Here is a 21,364-nt window from a genome sequence, read left to right as displayed (position 1 = left end):
AAGGTAGCAGGCGTCATTACTGCATGCATACATACATTCATACACTGTTGTAAATCATCCTGTATGGTATATTCATTTACATAGTTCACAACATCATCACATACGCTTTTCATCGAATTAGATTGTTTGTTGCAATCCACAATCCACCATATAACGAGTAAAAGTTATCACACTTGAATGGTGTAAATACACTGTAAGGGATTTTCTGATGTTGGTAACATCAGTGTAGGAGCACCGTACATGTCGATGATGGTGACCTTATTACTATCGATGTTAATATCTGGAGGAATATGAGATGGATCCTGCTCTGTTGTCATCAACCTAATTATGTAATTTATTTTCCTGCATATTTTGCTACACTCCATCTCCGTAAGCATCACTTTTCATATTACGACGATCATTTCCAATTTCCACTGTTACCTCACTGTCCTTATCCGATGCTAAACCGACATTTACTTGTTTGGAAAAATACGCTTTTAGTCTTGTACGTTTTGTTCAAGAATAGTGTTTCGAATGAACTGGCAATATAATCCCACTATGGCTCATAGAGTCAAACTATCAAGGTGAATATTACCACAGAGCTCAAAGTCGTTGTGGAGTGAAGGTATTTACACATACAAACCTCAAGGGCTAACATACTGTACGGGGCTATGGACCTCGAGCAGAGGGTCCGCCTTCTCGAATAGAATTAATTAGCATTTATACATGATAGGGGAAACTGCGATATTTCAGAGCTTTGTTGTAACACTTACGTGGAAATTCATGAAATTACGCTGTTTTGTATTAACTAATTAATTCACATATGAATATGCACATGACAGATAAATATCTATTAAGTTACATGGAAATTTAGATAATTGCACATAGGCTGGGGAGGGGGGGGGGGGGGCGCTGGGGGCTCGAACTCGAACCTAGGGCCTGGCGCGTGTGCAGTTGCGAAAATGCATGAAAATTAAGATAACTGCACATGCCAAAGGTCTAATCCACTATTATTATGCTCCAGAGGTTGTGACGTCATACACCCTTGGACACTTCCGCTATTAGATTGTGAAACCCTTATTACGACAGCAGAGGTCAGTTATCTAGATGTGGAAATGGGTGGGCCAGGACGTGCGAGTACAATCATCCCCTAATCTTATCATTGATTTCCTCTCACCCTGAATTTTGTTCCCCCTCTTGAACTTTTATTTCCGTCTTTGCTTTGCTTGCACATATTCAGCACTGGGGCCGAAAGAGTGAATCCCTGTCTTGCATCCTTTTAGTACAAGCGCTTCGCTCTTGCTCTTCCATTCTTATTGTTCCCCTTTGATTCCTGTACATATTGTATACTACATGTCTTTCCCAACTGTCTATTTCTATTTCGATTTTTTCGATTTTTACCTGCAGAGAATCGACGGTGATTTCAATGCACTTCCTATTTATTGCCTTATTAAATGATACCAAATTTCGAATCAAGAACTGCCAACATGAGTGACTTAGAAGTAAATATTTTCTGTGTAGCAAATCAGCTTAAATCACGTAATAAAAGCAAGGCCTCCCGTGTAGATTGTAGCAGCCAAGATCCTTTAAGAGTTTGCTGATGCAGTAGCTCCATGCTTAGCAGTCATAATAACCCGGTCGTCTAAAGACACGTACCAAAAGAAAGAAAGCTGCACAAGTCAAACGAATAGCCAAAAGAGGAAATGTGAGTAATGCAATGAATTACAGACTAATATCACTAACGTCGATTTAAAGTTTGATTTTGGAACAATTACTGTGTTTAAACATTATGAATTAACCGAAAAAAACGATTTATTGAGAAACAGCCAATAAAGCGTCTGAAAATATTCTTCTTGGGAAATATAACTAGCTCTTTTTTGTCACGTGGCAGTGTGTGTTATCATTAGAGAACGTCAAATTGATTTCATATTTTTAGATTTCCAGAAGGGTTCATTCCTCACAAACTACCTGTAATCAGATTGACTGCCAATGAAGTATCGTCTCAGCTTTGGGACTGGATTCGTGATTTCCTGTCAGGTAGGTTGATTTTGTAGTAACTGGCGGAAAGTCATCGAGTAAAATAGAAATAATATCTGGCGTTCCGCAAGTTAGTGTTACAGGCCCTCTGCTATTCTTGCTCTTTGTAAACGATTTATGTGACACTCTGAGCAGTCCTCTTAGATTGCTTGCAGATTACACTGTCCTTTGCCGTCTTGTAAAGTCATTGGATGATCAAATCCACATGGAAATGTGGATTTGATTTACACAGTATATCAGTGTGACACGTAAATAACAGTTGAGACTAATAATCAAAAGAGTGGAATCATTCACATTTCTAATAAAAGGAATCTGCTAGACTTCAGTTGTACCATAAGTCATACAAAACTCATCTAAATACCTAGGGATTATAGTTACAAATACCTTAAACTGGAACGATCTCACAGTGTTGTGAGGAAATGAAATGACTGCGACTTATTGGCAGGACACACAGAAAATGCAATAGGTTTACTAAAGAGGCTGCTTACACTACGCTTATCCGCGCTCTTCTGGAGCACTATTGTGCGGTGTGACATCAGGATTGTATAGGATTGACAGAGGACATCGACAAAGTTCAAAGAAGTTCAGCTCGCTTGGTGTTAGCGCGAGAAAGGGGGAGATACTGTGACACCGATGTGTTAATCGAATTAGAGTGGCAATCATTAAAATAATGGCGTTCTTCATTCCGTCGGGATCTTCTCATCCCAATCAGAGTGTGAAAATATTCTGTTGGCTCTCACCTACATAGGAAGAAATGATCATCATAATGAAATAAAATAAATCAGAGCTCACCCGGAAAGACTAAAGTGTTCGTTTTTCCCGTGTTCTATTCTAGAATGGAACGGTACAGAAGTAGCTTGAAGGTGATTGGAAGAACTTCTTGCCAGGCACAGAATTGTCATTTGCAGAGTAATCATGTATATGTAGATGTTGGCGTAGAAATGACGTATTCCTGCATCAGTTGAAGTATTTCTTCTGTTATCCAAGGTTTCTTCGTACCTACCTTTTATGCAGGGGCGCCCGCAGATTTTCACGTCGGTAAGCGTAAAATATTTTCCCTACACATGTGAAAGAGAAATTTTGAGGATTCTAGCGCCAGTAGTTTACGTGATGCCATATTGTGTGAGAAGTTTTTGTGCTGACACTTGTTTGTTCCATTCAACATGCGTAGCTGCTAGGAACGATGTTGTTGTGTTTGCTTACAGTGTGCTTGTGTGTTCCTTGAGTACACTGGCTAGTCAGCTAGTGAATGACAGTCAAAACAGTAAGTTGTGAGTGGACTATGGGATTTACCAAAGCAAAAGACGCTGAGATGCTGTGGTGTGTGGAGAGTGGGAAGAAAGCAGTTCGTTCTTGTACGGAGTATGTGGCAAGATATCCCAATAGACGTCAACCATCGCGGCAGTTATTTATCAATCTCTTCGATCGTTTACGTGAAAGTGGCAGTGTAATGCGTAGACAACATAAGAGAAAGAAACAAGTGACGACAGAAGAGGGAGAAATTGACGTTCTTGCTGTTATTGCAGTTGATCTGTACACGAGAGAGTGGCATGAGTCAGGGAAAGTGATATGGGTCACGCAGGTGGCCTACTCATTCTCCATAGACTTAGGTTCCCTCCCCATCAAAGGATGTATTGTAATGATTTTGAGAATCGTGTCAACTTCTTTTCACTGACATCAAGACAGGATAATCTAGATGTATCGTTTATCTTGTGTAGTGGTTGAGCCAGGGTCAGGTAAGCCGCCGAAATATACACAGTTGTGTGTTCACAATCCCCGTTACCTTCTTCAGGTGAAACGTCAGCAGCCATAGAGTGTAAACGTCTGGTGTGGGGTAGTGAACCATCAGATCATCGGTCCCTTTTTCACAGACAGAGCGCTAAATGCGCAGACTAGCTTCCGCGAATGCTAGAAGACGTTCACTCTGCTGACTAGGAAAACCTGTGGTACCAACATGATGGCTGTCCAATCCATAGTGCACTAACTACTAGAGTATACCTTCACGAATTGTTTCCAGTGTTGGACTGGACGCAGAGGACCCGTACCTTGGCCGACTCGTTCCTCAGACTTGACGCCTGTAGACACTTTTCTGTGGGGAAAGCAGAAAGACGTTGTTGCAAGGACATACCATCTACATTCGATGATATCCGACGACGTATTACTGCAACCTGTGAAAGGTCTCTGTTAGATTCCTTTCATGCTATTTTCTTCGATTTATTGTTGTTTACGCCATACATTTGCACCTCTAAATTTCCTTTGGGATTTCTAAATTTACCTGGGAGGAGACTGAGCAGCGAAATATGTTATATTCACACATAAACAAGAACAACGTGTCATACGACACTTTCAAACACATTTTTCTATGTAAATCTTATCATACAGAGTTTCCTATGAAACCCACATCCGCCTCCTTTATGTAGTGCATATGATGTCCTAAGATATTGTCATCTCCTTCCCTTGTGGTGTGAAAGGATGAATGAGTGAGAGTATTTGTAGCTGCATGCTCGGTGGTAGCAGAGAAGTTATGTCTGCTAGAGAACAGTAGGACCAACGTCTGAGTAGGCAGATACGATTTATAAGGCAAAGAGGTTTGTCTCCTTGGTTGTGGTTCTGTCATTCCCTTGTCAGGTTGGTAAAGGAAGCTATCTCTCTGGTCACTTCCTATTGTATCTGTGGGACACCCTCGGACGGGGCCCACGCTAGTCAGTCTGCGAGCAGTTTCTCAAGTGGCAGCATCTCCGGGTGAGCGCGTGTTTGGTGAGTCCGAAGGACAATGAAATTCTTAAGTTTTCAGTCTAACTGAAATATTAACTACTTTTCTTACAAATCTACATCGAAAACATTTTACATACTATTTTAAATCCGAAAGCAATGTGATTTCAGTGTTGGTTTCGAAGTGTATTTTGGTAGTTGCTTTATTTCCACTCCAATAAAGGAAAGTGGAAGCACTTTGTCTTGAGGCGTAATTATGATTAAAATCATCGCGAATAAGTGTTTTCTCTCGCTGAAATTCTTGAAATTAATTATTTCTCTTTGTGTTCAACCCACGTTGTGTGTGCTTTGTAGTAGCAGTACCACGTGCTCGCAAAAATGATTGAGCCATCAGGTCAACACGATGCCGATATTAACGCAGTTCGGAAGCTTCCTTTGTAAATAATGTGTTTGGATATGATTTCTTCATTAAAATCGTTCTGGAATTACATATTTTCTGTAAATGTTCTTGTGTAAGTGGATCATGTACTGTAGCAACGTAACTAGCCCTCAGGTACTCTTTCGCATAATATTTCGCGTGTTCGATCTTAATTAATCGCTATCGCGAGCAGGTTTTCCTGTTTCAAGATTTCTTGAAACGATTTTATAGAGCATTTTGATAAGATTGTGCTTACATCAAACCACATGATCTTTGTCTCAACTTCCAATACCAGTCTGTGGTTATCCATTGCGAAGGCGACTGCGCGGGGAGCAGGATTTCTTTGCCTAAATAGAATCAATTGGTGATGGTTCAGTTCCTTCTTTCTGTACACTGAAACTATCTTCTTGAACGTGGTATGCCATCCGGGTGCCTATTTTTTTGTTTGCTATTCTTAGAAAAAAAGTGGTTCAAATGGCCCTGAGCACTATGGGACTTAACATCTGAGGTCATCAGTCCCCTAGAACTTAGAACTACTTAAACCTAAGGACATCACACACATCCATGTCCGAGGCAGGATTCGAACCTGCGACCGTAGCGGTCGCGCGGTTCCAGACTGAAGCGCCTAGAACCGCTTGGCCACATCGGCCGGTTATTCTTAGAAAATCACGTTTTATGTTGATTCAACCCCTTCTGAGTAACACTTTACATAATTAATTTACAGTAGTAAATGAGGCACCAGCTTTGAGATAAACTTAGCATTGAACACTGATGAATTTTAAAATAAACATGAAAGTTTAAACTTAGTTTACTTTCATTGAATCTAATTTATCCCATCATCTGTTTACTTAAAACAATAAAATAACGGTAAAAAATGAACTGATAGTGTGGGTGACTATTGCATGGGTTTAAAAATTTATAACAGTAATAAGAATTTTGCAAATCAATCATCCACGCATACTTTCCACCCTACGTTCGGAAGGTTTTAAAAACACTAGGCTCATTATATCTGCTCGGACGTCTCCGCTGAAATGCTAGCATGTCTGCACAGTCGCTCTATACCAAACTGGAAGCATAGAACTACCGCTGTCCGTGATCATTTTGAACACAACCGGTGATGCTCAGTTGTTTCGGTAGTGGTCAGAATCCAGATAACTAGTGCTTGCATTTGTGTTATTCTTTAGTGTGTGCTACCACATTTATTGTACAAGTGTCGGTATGGGAAATTTTCAAAATACGGTATGTCATAAACGACTCACGTGGAATCGTGCAGCGAACACCACTGGCAGTCTTACTTACTGTTCTGTTTGTTTGTTAATGTCAGTAGTCATTATTCCATTTAAAAAAAGTATGTTTGCACAAAAAGCACACTTTCTAAGTATTATTACAGTCTGGTGATTGGCTAACAGTACGAGCCACTGTCTACCAATAGCCGGACAGTGTGGCCGTGCGGTTCTAGGCGCTTCAGTCTGGAAACGCGTGACCGCCACGGTCGCAGGTTCGAATTCTGCCTCGGGCATGGGTGCGTGTGATGTCCTTAAGTTGGTTATGTTTAAGTAGTTCTAAGTTCTAGGGGACTGATGACCACAGATGTTAAGTCCCGTAGTGCTCAGAGCCATTTGAACCATTCTTTTGGGTACCAATACAATCTGTGAAAACCGCACATTAATAGCACTTTCCATTTCAGAAATATTTGCGGTGCAATTTTCTGTGATTTACCCTGTAAACCAAAACAAGATAACAATATAATTATAGCAAACCCTGTTTTCACATTCACAGATTTCACATTCACGTTATTTTCTGTTGGTCTCGTTTAAGCCCAAGTCTTTATTTCTTACGTAGAGTGTTTAATGTTCATTTATAACACAACTACTCATTTTTTTAAATGTAAGCGAGAATGTACAATGCACGTGCCTCCAGGAAAAAAGCGAAAAATTTGTCCAAGAAAAATCTGCAAATGTTGAAAATTAATTGGTGGTTCATGTGTTTGTTGTCATTGTCCCTTCCGTTACTGCTGTTTATTTGCACCAAGTACGCCGGCCGGAGTGGCCGCGCGGTTCTAGGCGTTACAGTCTGGAAACGAGTGACCGCTATGGCCGCAGGTTCGAACCCTGCCTCTAGCATGGATGTGTGTGATGTCCTTAGGGTAATTAGGTAACTATTAGTTCTAAGTTCTAGGCGACTGATGACCTCAGACGTTAAGTCGCATAGTGCTCAGAGCCATTGTACCAAGTACGGGTTGAAACAAAAATATTGGTAATTTGTATCGATATTCTACCAAACGTAATGTCCGTTTGTGAAATATCGATACTGGTGTGACGCTTATTATGATTCGTTTCGGCAAATGTTGAAAGATTTTAGAACTACAACCAAGTGTTGTCCATCAGACATTTCTTCACTTTCTACAACCTCTGCATGCTGACCATTATACATTGCAATAGCTCTAAGATAGTTATACGTCTTCATTAACGAGATTTGTTAAAGCAAAACATAACGATTCTAAATTATAGTGTTTGAATTTTCATTTCCAAACTTCTTTGTATTTTCAGTTCAGAGCTGAACATAAGCACCCAGGGCTCATTTCACACATATCCGACTCAATGGAAGGGTTTAATAAATTAGACTTTCGAAAAAAGTTAATAAAACTTGTTTTAAAAGATGTACCGTTTATAAGTGCATGTGTATTGCTTGTTTTTGCTCTCTATCGAATAGTCTTCCCACGAACATGTCACATAATATAAGATCTAATGTTGTTTTTTTTTTTCACTATCGTAACTGCACTGAACTACGCCTATCAGTGTAGACTGACCGTTCTACGTCCACACGTCGACACTTCGACACCTGACGTACTGCCCAGGGGAAAATAACTACTAACGGCGTGCTCTTGTCATATATACCGACAGAAATTAGACGACCTAAAGGCATAGTAATTGTAATATCTGTAATTGTCACTCTGTAAATGACATTACTGATGTAATGTTGTTCAGTACACAGCGTTCAGTCACCAGTAGAAATATCTGCACTTTTACCTGCGTAAGTAGGCTGTTTAGGTTTTCTTATTGGTAACGCCACATAGCGCTCTGTATGAAAAATCACTGGCTGTGCTGTGCGCAGTCTGTGGCTAGTTTGCATTGTTGTCTGCCATTGTAGTGTTGGGCAGATGGATGTTAACAGCGCGTAGCGTTGCGCAGTTGGAGGTGAGCCGCCAGCAGTGGTGGATGTGGGGAGAGAGATTGCGGATTTTTGAAATTTGTAAGACGGGATGTAATGAACTGCTATATATTATGACTATTAAGGTAAATACATTGCTTGTTCTCTATCAAAATCTTTCATTTGCTAACTATGCCTATCAGTAGTTAGTGCCTTCCGTAGTTTGAATCTTTTATTTAGCTGGCAGTAGTGGTGCTCGCTGTATTGCAGTAGTTCGAGTAACCAAGATTTTTGTGAGGTAAGTGATATGTGAAACGTATAGGTTAATGTTAGTCAGGGCCATTCTTTTGTAAGGATTTTTGAAAGTCAGATTGCGCTGCGCTAAAAATAATGTGCCAGTTTAAGTACAGTCATGTATAATTTTTCTAAGAGGACGTTTCACCTGTTACGTCCTCTATTATCTGTTGACTTAGCAAATTTTAATGAACTATTAATATTATTATAGCCTAGTCTTGCAACGAAATCAATGGAAAGGAAGAGCTTAACACTTCATCATCCGTATCCACTTCTACACTCCCTCGATTTAGACTTACCTTTAAAGGTCTTACCAAGTACCGAAGGAACGGCAACTAATGTATGAGAGGTGAAGGATGCCGAATGATATGACGCTATTCTGAAAAAGTGGTGCGAAAGCGGGAGAGATGGACCGAATGTTATATTGCTTGTGTGGAAATATGTTTCCTAGGTGGGTTGGGTACAACATTGGAAACAGCGACTCACATCCCTTTCTACAAAGTAATTCGCGATCTGTATTTCGTGAAGACCATTGTTAATACTGGGAAACCTACCTCATGGAAGTAGGTCGCAAAAGGTTTCGACTGTGACGTACTCACGGATGTTGGTGCTTCATCAAGCTCCAGATTTCAGGCAGTGATGAGGGAACGAACTTCGATTTCCAGACGAAGTCTGAAGAAACAAGAACAAATTGCCTTTCTTCTTCAGTGGTAAGTGTTGATGGAAGTACTGTTCTGAGAGGATCTTTGATGCAGCTATATTGAACAGTTTCTTCTGCAAAGTGCTTCAGAAGTAATTGCTGAGTTGAGTTACTCATGTGATACTCACGTATCAATAGAAATTTGTTCAAATCAACTCTATGAAAATGGTCAACTTTTAATGACTTATTCCGTCTGATGCCAGTGCATGTCGGTGTATAAAACAGTGTTTCTAAATAGCATGAGGAGCCTCTCTAAGCATCGGAGCTTGCAATTTGCAACCCGCCGTAATATCCAATCATTCTGCGACCTTCATCTGTAGGCAATTCTCCCAATTTTCTTCCATAAAAGAGTATAGTAATTGAAAGAGTTCTGTTGCTTTTGTTTGAAGAGTTATTTTTCTGCAGAAATGAAAACCTTCAAGAAATTTCTTGCTGTTTTTTAAAAAAATTAGATGAGCATCATTGTCTTTGTCTGTTGCGTCATCCAAATGAGTAGCGAAAAATAAGTATCTTTGCATTTTTGAACCAACTGATCATTACTAACATTAACCAAATCGAGGGTTCGACAACAAACGGTATTGTCTGATGAAGCCGCATTTTTTTAGTTGCTTGACAGCTAACTCAGGTATCCTAATAAACACTATGTTTTTAGCAGGTGGTAAAAATTGGCGACTGAAATGGTATGTCGTTCCTTTTTTTGTCTATTGATGTATTTGGAATTGCACATTACACTTCAGATATCACATTTTTGTTTACATATAAAAATTTGTCCACTCTAACAAAGAGACTCAAACTGCAAAAGTCAAACACCAATTAAAACTATCAGCTTTCGACAAAACCAATCTTCAATCTGATTGTTATTGATTAAAAACAACTAAGTCATTCGTACAATTCGACTGTCACCTATAGCGCAGCCACTCTGACATCACATACTTGCTGGCACCTTCGATATCATTACTAGCGCACTCGTTGTTCCTATGCTCAGTAAGCTTAGAAACAAAATTACCATCTTTATGAAAATACCATTACGCCTCTACTGTAAGGCCGTGACTCTTCTGGGAGTCGTGACAGAAAATTTGAAAATCACTACAATGGCTCATTTTATAGGTTACTTTACGTATGGTTTACATAATTTTTAACTCATTCCATCGATAATTTCACGTAATTTTGGTGACAATATTTTAGGTCATAAAAATTCAGGCACTGTGTTTAGGGTACTTTTTAAATATTTACAGTGAATTTTCAAAATAGTCAGCTGCCACTACTGCTCTGCTGTCGCCCTTCCCACACCCACGCCCCCTATTAACCATGGTTTCTTTGCAGTTACCTTCCTTATCCCTATGTTTTTCTTTCCAACTCCGGTGAGACGCCCATTCCTCTCTTACTGAACTGTCTAATGAGCAATTCATTATCTCAGTATCTATAACCTCAGAGAACTTCAAAGGCATCTCTTCATTTCTCATTACTTCCGATTCCTACTTCTTTGCCCACTGATTCATCCTGACCACTCTCTTAAGCTTTGGCCTACTCTTCATCATTACTAAATGGTGATCAGTCTATATCTTCTCTCGAGTACGCCTTACAATCCAGTAACTGATTTTGGAATTTCTGCCTGAACTTAATGCAATCTAACTGGAATCTTCCCATATCTTCCTCCCTTTTCCAAATATTTTTTCTCCTCTTGTGATTACTGATCAGAGTATTCGCTGCTACAACCTGAAATTCATTGCAGAACTTAATTATTCTTTTTGCTTTCTCCTGTAATCTTTTATTCTACTCTTCCCTACAACCGCATTCCAGTCCCTTGTGACAATTTGATTTTCATCTCCCTTTACGTACCCATTCAATATCCTCATATAGTTCCTCTGTCGCTTCATCTTCTGCTTGCGACCTCACAATGTAGGCCTGAACTATTATTGTCTTCCTTTACATACTAAATTACCCGTCTAAAATTCTCACACACTTTTTCTACCTCTCCATCTTCTGCTTGTGACATCGGCATGTATATCTGAAGGAGTGTTTTTTTGCGTTGATACGCCGTCGATTCTTATCACAGAACTGTTCACAGAAACACATTCTTTGCCCTACCTTACTATTCATAGCAAATCCTGTTGCTTCACCCAATTGAGGAGCGAAATATCATTATATTGGAATTTTTGAACCAACTGATCATTACTATCATCAATCAAATCGCTGTTGTTAGTACCATGTATTCGATTAACCGTAAATTATAAGCTTCTTTCCATTTCTTACTGATCTCGACTAAATATATATTTAAGTGTTCCATTTCCTTATCTAGATTTTGTATCCTCTCTGCCATGTTGGAACTAGTGCACTCTCCGAACTTAGAATGTTACCATTTCGTTGGTTAGTCAAGTTTTTCTCAATGTCACCTCCTTTCCGGCAGTCCTCTCCACGGAGATCCGAATGAGGGATAAATCTGGAATCATTTGCCGATTGAGGGATCATTATACACTCCTGGAAATTGAAATAAGAACACCGTGAATTCATTGTCCCAGGAAGGGGAAACTTTATTGACACATTCCTGGGGTCAGATACATCACATGATCACACTGACAGAACCACAGGCACATAGACACAGGCAACAGAGCATGCACAACGTCGGCACTAGTACAGTATATATCCACGTTTCGCAGCAATGCAGGCTGCTATTCTCCCATGGAGACGATCGTAGAGATGCTGGATGTAGTCCTGTGGAACGGCTTGCCATGCCATTTCCACCTGGCGCCTCAGTTGGACCAGCGTTCGTGCTGGACGTGCAGACCGCGTGAGACGACGCTTCATCCAGTCCCAAACATGCTCGATGGGGGACAGATCCGGAGATCTTGCTGGCCAGGGTAGTTGACTTACACCTTCTAGAGCACGTTGGGTGGCACGGGATACATGCGGACGTGCATTGTCCTGTTGGAACAGCAAGTTCCCTTGCCGGTCTAGGAATGGTAGAACGATGGGTTCGATGACGGTTTGGATGTACCGTGCACTTTTCAGTGTCCCCTCGACGATCACCAGAGGTGTACGGCCAGTGTAGGAGATCGCTCCCCACACCACGATGCCGGGTGTTGGCCCTGTGTGCCTCGGTCGTATGCAGTCCTGATTGTGGCGCTCACCTGCACGGCGCCAAACACGCATACGACCATCATTGGCACCAAGGCAGAAGCGACTCTCATCGCTGAAGACGACACGTCTCCATTCGTCCCTCCATTCATGCCTGTCGCGACACCACTGGAGGCGGGCTGCACGATGGTGGGGCGTGAGAGGAAGACGGCCTAACGGTGTGCGGGACCGTAGCCCAGCTTCATGGAGACGGTTGCGAATGGTCCTCGCCGATACCCCAGGAGCATCAGTGTCCCTAATTTGCTGGGAAGTGGCTGTGCGGTCCCCTACAGCACTGCGTAGGATCCTACGGTCTTGGCGTGCATCCGTGCGTCGCTGCGGTCCGGTTCCATGTCGACGGGCACGTGCACCTTCCGCCGACCACTGGCGACAACATCGATGTACTGTGGAGACCTCACGCCCCACGTGTTAAGCAATTCGGCGGTACGTCCACCCGGCCTCCCGCATGCCCACTATACGCCCTCGCTCAAAGTCCGTCAACTGCACATACGGTTCACGTCCACGCTGTATCGTCATGCTACCAGTGTTAAAGACTGCGATGGAGCTCCGTATGTCACGGCAAACTGGCTGACACTGACGGTGGCGGTGCACAAATGCTGCGTAGCTAGCGCCATTCGACGGCCAACACCGCGTTTCCTGGTGTGTCCGTTGTGCCGTGGGTGTGATCATTGCTTGTACAGCCCTCTCGCAGTGTCCGGAGCAAGTATGGTGGGTCTGACACACCGGTGTCAATGTGTTCTTTTTTCCATTTCCAGGAGTGTATAAATAGAGGCCACATGCTCTTCGATACCTACTATGTGCGTTTAATGAAGTCGTTTCCATTGCCTTCTGCATTGTCATACTGCTGAACATTGCAAATTCTTCTACCTGTTAGGAATAGTTTCCCACCCCAAGAGCAAGAGGCTGCCCTGAAACTGTCAGATCATCCATCCTCTTTGATGAGACCATAAAGAGAATAACTGTGATTGGTATCGGAATTCCCTCGGACGCCTTGGCTAATTGTACTCTACAGCGATTCCGCTACATTTCACGCTTAAATGTAGTATTCAACGTTGTGATACCAGTGACGTTAAGTGTACGGCTACTGCCAGTTGCCTACAAGCAAGGACAATGACGTCCCAATCCAAGATAACGGTAAGCAGCGCCCTCCTCATCAGTGACGTCATCAGTCACATCAGTGACATCATTACTCTTATCAAGACGCCATAATAATAATAATAATAATTAATAATAATAATAACGTGACACGCCACGTCCCCCTTCTTTTCCCTCTTTCTCAACTGCCCTCTCTTCTCATGCCTATTTCAGCGTAATATTAAAGTAAATCAGCCATCATAGCTTATTATTCTAGTGGGTATTGAACTGAGACTGCCAGTCACAAAGTAGGTATCAAATTACCTAAGTTACATTTGAACTGCATAAAAGTGGCACCAAGTGCAAAGATATTTACCTCTGATTTGCTTAAAATGTTATTATATACAAAGACATACAACACATCCATGAAAAAATACGTAAAATTCAATTAAATTGGCGCCATGTCCGAAGATATTTGCCCTTGTGTTGTATAATCTGACGTCATCAACGCCGTCAACACGTATCCCCTCCTACCCCCCTCCTCCCCCCCCCCCTCTACACACACACACACAGACACAAACACCTGCAAAACATTTTATGGGATTCAGTGCAGCTAATTGATAGGAAGAGATAGTAACTACTGCAAAACAAAAGTAACCCTTCATGTCCCCCTGTGGGTTCGGGGGTAAGAATAGGCCCACGGTATTCCTGCCTGTCGTAAGAGGCGACTAAAAGGAGTCTCAAACGTTTTGGCCTTGTGAGATGGTCCCCTAACGGGTTTGACCTCCATCCTTCTAAATTTTCCGAAGAGCGAGCCGATTGGGGAAGGGCGCCTTACAAGGAGCGATGTGTCCATCATGCATTACCATCTCTAGCCAGGTTTGTCGTCATCGCTTAGCAGTCCCGCTCACCTACCATCTCTTGGGCGTGGATTTGTTCTTGGGTGCAGTTTATTGCAGTCTGCTATGCTGTGTCGCTTTATGCGCCAATGACGATATTGGACTACATCACCTGAAATCCAGCACGGTAGCCAGTCCGTTGTGGTGGGGCCGCCATGTACCCAGTTGGTTGTAGCCCCCTGACTACACAGGGATCGCTCTGCTGATGCCAGCGCCGTTAACTCCCCACGTATGCCAAGGAGTAGATGCCTATCTCCTTGGGGCATTGGGACTCCCGGCAATGTCCATCCTGCCAGGTGGTCGTTGCTGAGGCTGGATGGCGCCCGTGGGGAGGGCCCTTGGTCGGAGTAGGTGGCATCAGAGCGGATGACCCGCAATGAAGCGTGGTACATCATCTCTTGCTGGCGGCCAGCCGCCAGCAGTCTCTAAGCGTTCCAGGGCTCAATACAACGCAACTACATATGACCCCAAATCGTTCCCCTCCCTGGCTACACCATGGGAGGAACGAAAGACTAAGGATGCCAGCGAAACATACTCGCCCCGCTACCTGATGTGTACGAGAGCTGATGGTGAATCCTTTACATCCATGAAGCTTCAGTTCTTCGTCGAGCACTTAGAGGACAAGTTCGGGGAGGTGGAGGGCTTGTCCAAAATGCGCTCGGGCTCGGTTTTGATCAAATCGGCGTCCTCCGCCCAGTCCCGCCGGTTACTCGATTGTAACAAGCTGGGGGATGTTCCGGTTACAATCACGCCCCATAAGAGTCTTAATATGGTCCAGGGCATAATATTCCATCGGGAACTTCTATTGCAGTCCGATGTCGAGCTTCGCGCAAAATAGAGCGGCGAGGTGTTCACTTCGTCCGGCGCGTACATCGTGGTCCAAGGGATAAGCAGGTTGCCACCGGTGCCTTCATCTTGGCCTTTGAGGGTGATACTTTACCTGAGAAGGTCAAGGTGATGGTCTATCGTTGTGACGTCAAGCCATATATCCCTCCCCCGATGCTGTGCTTTAAGTGCTGGAAGTTCGGGCATATGTCTTCCCGCTGTACTTCCAGCCTCACATGTCGAGATTGTGGACGCCCATCACATCCCAATACTCCATGTGCTCCGCCTCCCATCTGTGTAAACTGCGGAGAGCACCACTCGCCTTGCTCGCCGGACTGCAGGATCTTCCAGAAAGAGCGCAAAATCATGGAGTATAAGACCCTGGACCGCCTGACATACACTGAGGCCAGGCAGAAGTTCGAACGCCTCCATCCTGTTCGAATGACTGCCTCTTACGCCGCGGCTACTACCGTTGTGGCCCCATTAGCTCTCCCTCAGACTGCCACCTCTCAGAGCCGGAATGCTACACCTGCCCCCTTGATGGTGGGGGGCACTTCACTCCCTGCTGCTCCTGCACTACCTGCCTCAGGAGCAGCAACCCTCCAACCATCGGGGACATCAGTCCCCACTTCTAAGCTGGGGAAGCCTCAAACTTCCCCGGCTCGAATAGCACTGAAAGGGTCCCTTGGGTCCCTTCCTTCCCAGGTTTCCGCCTCTGGGAAGGGTGACGTCAGCCAATGGAAGAAAAGCAGACTAGCGGCTGGTCGCAGGGCTTCCCGCTCCTCCTCCGTCCTGGAGACTGACTCGCTGGAGCCCTCCCAGCCAATGAAACCCAAGGACCAGAGAGACAAGACGAAGAAGAAGACCTCTAAGGGCAAGGAACACGCGGTGGCATCCACCCCACTGCTCCCTATAGGCCCTGCGTCTGAGGATAAGGTGCAGATCCGGGCGTCCGCTGAGGACCTGTATCTCGCCGGACCCTCAGACACCATGGAAGCAGATTGTACTGGTCCTCCATCGGTGGCAGCAGGTGACCCAGTGGCGTGATCTGCCTCCTCGGTCCCTTCACGCCTTTTTGGGACATGGACAAAGCGATACTCCAGTGGAACTGCAGCGCTTTTTTCCACCACCTTGCTGAGCTTCGCCAACTCATCAGCAGTCACCCTTTCCTCTGCATTGCCCTACAGTAAACTTGGTTTCTGGCAATGCGGACCCCTGCCCTACGTGGGTATCGGGGTTATTACAAGAACCGGGCAGCTTATGAGAGGGTATCTGGTGGAGTCTGCGTCTACATCCTTAACTCTGTCTACAGCGAATGTGTACCTCTTCACACACCTTTAGAGGCTGTCGCTGTAAGGATGTGGACGCCTCAGCCTATTACTGTCTGCAGTTTGTATCTTCCGCCAGATGGTGATGTCTCGCGTCATGTGTTGGCTGCATTGATAGCACAACTGCCTCCTCCTTTTGTGTTACTGGGCGACTTTAACGCCCATAACCCCCTGTGGGGTAGCGCCGCGATTACTGGCCGGGGTAGAGATGTCGAGACTCTTCTCTCGCAGCTTGACCTCTGCCTCTTAAACAGAGGAGAGCCGACACATTTCAGCGTAGTCCATGGCACATTTTCGGCCATCGACCTTTCTATCTGCAGCCCCGGACTTTCACCATCCATCCACTGGAGTGTCCATGACGACTTATGTGGTAGTGACCATTTCCCCATCTTTCTGTCACTACCACAGCGTCACGCCCCTCCAGATGGGCTTTGAATAAGGCTGATTGGGGCTTGTTCTCCTCTCTCGCCACTATCGCACCTCCTTCCCATGACACCATTGATGCGGTGGTTCAGTCGGTCACCACCGGCATCGTTTCTGCGGCGGCATCTGCGATTCCCTGTTCATCCTGGTCCCCTCGGTGGAGGACTGTGCCTTGGTGGGCGCCCGAGATCACAGAGGCGATTAGAGATCGCCGGCGGGCTCTTCAACGCCATAAGCGGCACCCGTCCTTGGAGAACCTCATCGTTTTTAAACAGCTCCGTGCCCGTGCCCGACGCCTTATTCGCCAACGGAAGCAGGAGTGCTGGGAACGGTATGTTTCCACCATTGGCGTCCGTACCTCTGCATCACAGGTTTGGGCTAAGATTAGGCGACTCCATGGCTATCGGCCACCTGTCTCTGTCCCTGGGCTTTCGCTGAATGGAGTGGTGTGTCCTGACTCCGACACGATTGCGGACCGGTTAGCAGCGCATTTTGCTCAGTGTTCCGCATCTACGAATTACCCACTGGCCTTCCGCTCCCGGAAAGAGCGGTTGGAAAGTTGGAGGCTTTCCTTTCACACGCGCCACGCGGAGTCGTACCATGCTCCTTTCAGCGACTGGGAATTGCAGAGTGCACTATCTGCTTGCCCTGATACGGCTCCTGGGCCAGACCGCATCCACAGCCAGATGCTGAAACACCTCTCTGTGAATTGCCAGCGACGCCTCCTAGATGTTTTCAACCGCATCTGGGTTGAGGGTGTGTTCCCGTCTCAATGGCGAGAAAGCATCGTCCTCCCCGTGTTGAAACTTGGCAAGAACCCGCTGGAGGTGGACAGCTACCGCCCTATAAGCCTCACCAACGTTCTTTGCAAGTTGCTAGAACGTATGGTGAGCCGGAGGTTGAGTTGGCTCCTCGAGTCTCGAGGCCTTCTGGCTCCGTCTCAGGGTGGGTTCCGTAAAGGCCGCTCTGCCGTCGATAATCTGGTCTCCCTAGAGTCTGCCGTCCGTACAGCCTTTGCACGCCGCCAACATCTGGTTGCCGTCTTCTTCGACATGCGGAAGGCGTACGATACGACTTGGCGATATCACATCCTGGCCACACTTCATGGGTGGGGTCTTAGGGGCCCGCTCCCGATTTTTATTCAGAATTTTCTGTCGTATCGTTCCTTCCGCGTGAAAGTTGCTGCGTCCCATAGTTCCTCACGGGTCCAGGAGAACGGGGTCCCACAGGGGTCTGTCCTCAGTGTCTCCCTGTTTTTAATTGCGATCAATGGGCTCGCTGAGGCGGTGGGATCGTCCGTCGCAGCTTCGTTGTATGCAGCCGACTTCTGCCTCTACTACAGCTCCGCTGGCATTGCAGTTGCTGAGCGCCAGCTGCAGGGCGCTATCCGCAAGGCGCAGTCGTGGGCTGTAGCGCACGGCTTCCAGTTTTCGGCCGCTAAGACCTGCGTTATGCATTTCTGCCAGCGTCGCACGGTTCACCCTGAGCCACGCCTTTACCTTGACGGTGAACCTCTTGCTGTGGTAGAGACGCATCGGTTCTTGGGACTGGTATTTGATGCCCGGTTGACTTGGCTGCCTCATATTCGGCAGCTTAAACAAACATGCTGGCGGCATTTAAACGCTCTCCGTTGCCTTAGCCACACCGGATGGGGTGCCGATCGGTCCACCCTTCTCCGGCTGTATCAAGCGCTGATCCAGTCCCGCCTTGATTAATGGTGTGTGGCTTATGGTTCGGCATCGCCATCAGCATTGCAATTGCTGGATCCCATCCATCACTGCGGGATCCGACTCGCCACAGGAGCATTTCGGACAAGCCCTGTTGACAGCTTACTTGTGGAGGCTGGTGTTCCTCCATTGCGGATCCGGCGCGACCGACTTCTGGCCGCTTATGCTGCCCACGTTTGTAGTTTGCCAGGGCATCCCAACTACCGTCTCCTGTTCCCGCACTCGATCGTCCATCTTCCAGACAGGCGGCCCCGGTCAGGGTGTACGATCGCGGTTCGCATCCGGGCTCTACTGTGTGGAATTGAGTTTTTTCCTCTCCCGCCTGTTTTCCGGGCCAATCTCCGTCTGCCCCCTTGGTGTGTGCGCCGACCATGCATTCGGCTGGATTTGGCACAGGGTCCGAAAGACTCGGTCCCTCCTCCGGCCCTCCGCCGCCGCTTTGTTTCTCTCCCTGCCGTGGCCTATACCGACGGTTCGATGGTCTCTGGTCGCACTGGTTACGCTCTTACTCTAGAGAATCATTGTGAGCAACGGTCGCTGGCACCCGGGAACAGTGTATACACTGCCGAGTTGGTTGCCATCTATCGCGCCCTAGAGTACATCCGCTCCCGCTCAGGTGAGTCCTTCGTCATCTGTAGTGACTCCCTGAGTGGTTTACGAGCTCTTGACCAGTGCTTTCCTCGTTCCCGTCTGGTGATGGCCATCCACGAGTCGCTCCATGCTCTTGCCCGTTGCGGCCGCTCCGTGGTCTTTGTTTGGACCCCAGGTCATGTCGGCATCCCGGGCAATGAGCGGGTTGACACGCTGGCTAAACAGGCAGTGAGTTCACCGGCTCTGGACCTCGGCCTTATGGAGTGTGATCTCCTGTCGCTTTTGCGCCAGAAAGTGCTTGGTGCCTGGGGTGACGAGTGGCGCACCCTGCCCACGCCCAACAAACTTCGGGCGGTGAAGGAGACGACCCGTGTGTGGCGCTCCTCCATGCGGGCCTCTCGGAAGGACTCTGTCTTCCTCTGCCGGCTGCGCGTTGGCCACACGTGGCTGACGCACGGCCATTTGTTGCGCCGGGAGGACCCACCGCTATGTCGCTGCGGGGCAGCTCTGACGGTGGTCCACATTTTGGTGGACTGCCCGCTTTTAACAGGACTCAGGCAGACGTTTGCGCTGCCTGATACCCTTCCTGCCCTTTTATGTGATGACGTTGCTATGGCGGACCTCGTGTTGAGTTTTATTCGGGCAGGGGGTTTTTATCGTATGATTTGAGTGTTTGTCCTTTTATTTCCTGTATTGATTTGGGCCTTTGGCCTGTGGTTTTAAACTGTGGGTTTTAATGTCATTTGGTGGTTGGCTTTTCCTTATTTTCATGGTCGGCCAACCACCTTCACACTCGGTGTGATTTTAGTTCCGTTTGTCTGGTCTTTGTCTGTCTTTCTTGTATTGTGTCGTCCCTTGTCTCAGTTCTCCGTTTTTAACGACTGACAGTTTTTATTTCGTGTGATTTTATCGTGGAACAAGGGACCGATGACCTTAGCAGTCTGGTCCCTTCAATCCCACACCCAACCAACCTAACCCTTCATGTCTCAGCTGTGCACATGTCTGATAGTTTGATGACACACTCAGGCAGTCGCTATGGGACAATTCATGTCAACTCCACTAACGTATATGAAGCACAAACGATATGAACTACATATTACAGAGGAAATGGGAGGAGAAAAACTGAAACAAAATGTACTCTATATACTAAATTATTTTTTTTACATTTTTGTATCAAAAGTCACAAGAGTTTAAACAGTACAACCTCTTAAAATTAGATGTTGCTACATTTTTTTGCCTTCAGTGTTTTTATATATTTTCATACACACACATCTATACGCAAAACTTGACACACGTGAAGGAGAGCGAGACTTACATTGACTCGCTAAAGCAATTCAGAAGATGTTCATCGGTTCTACGGAGTCAATCATGAGACTGTTAATCCGCTAGTTGAGTGGAAGAAGGACAGAGAACGATGGCGCAAGTCTTCAAGAAGATCTCAGCGGAAGAGTTCCCACATCCACCAGTACCCACCGGCCATGCTGTAGAAGAGCCCGTAAGAGAAATTTCAGTCGAAGAGATCAAGACTGCTTTGAGGAAAATGAAACCTGAGAAAGCCACCGTCCCAGATGACATTCCAGCAGAGTTATGGTGTTCCCATCATTGTAAGGTAGCCGAATGATTAACGGACCTCTTCAACAAGATCACTGACGAGGGACAAACACCTACTGATTGTCAGAAGAGCATCACCGTGCCTATCTTTAAGAAGGGAAATCCCGCTGAGCGCACCAACTACCGTCCAGTTCGACTTCTCTGCCATGTCATGAAAATATTTGAGCGTATTCTGGGACAAAGGATCCGTAAAATCACACAGATTTCCAGAAACCAAGCTGGATTTGTGAAGAACTGCGGCACAAATGATTCAATTCATGCTGCTAGACTTTTAGTCGAGTAATACCATGAGAAAGCCAAGTCGCTGCATCTAGCACTCCTGGATCTCGAAACGGCCTTTGATCGGGTGCACACAGTCTCATCTGGCTAACACACTGACAGCATGATGCGCCGGAGCAGTTTGTTAATGGTTCAGATGACTCTGAGCACTATGGGACTTAACATCTATGGTCATTAGTCCC

Source organism: Schistocerca gregaria, chromosome 1 (genome assembly GCF_023897955.1).
Source record: "Schistocerca gregaria isolate iqSchGreg1 chromosome 1, iqSchGreg1.2, whole genome shotgun sequence".
NCBI lineage: Eukaryota > Metazoa > Arthropoda > Insecta > Orthoptera > Acrididae > Schistocerca > Schistocerca gregaria.
The sequence above is the reverse complement of the archived record's forward strand: the minus strand, read 5'-3'. Positions refer to the sequence as shown.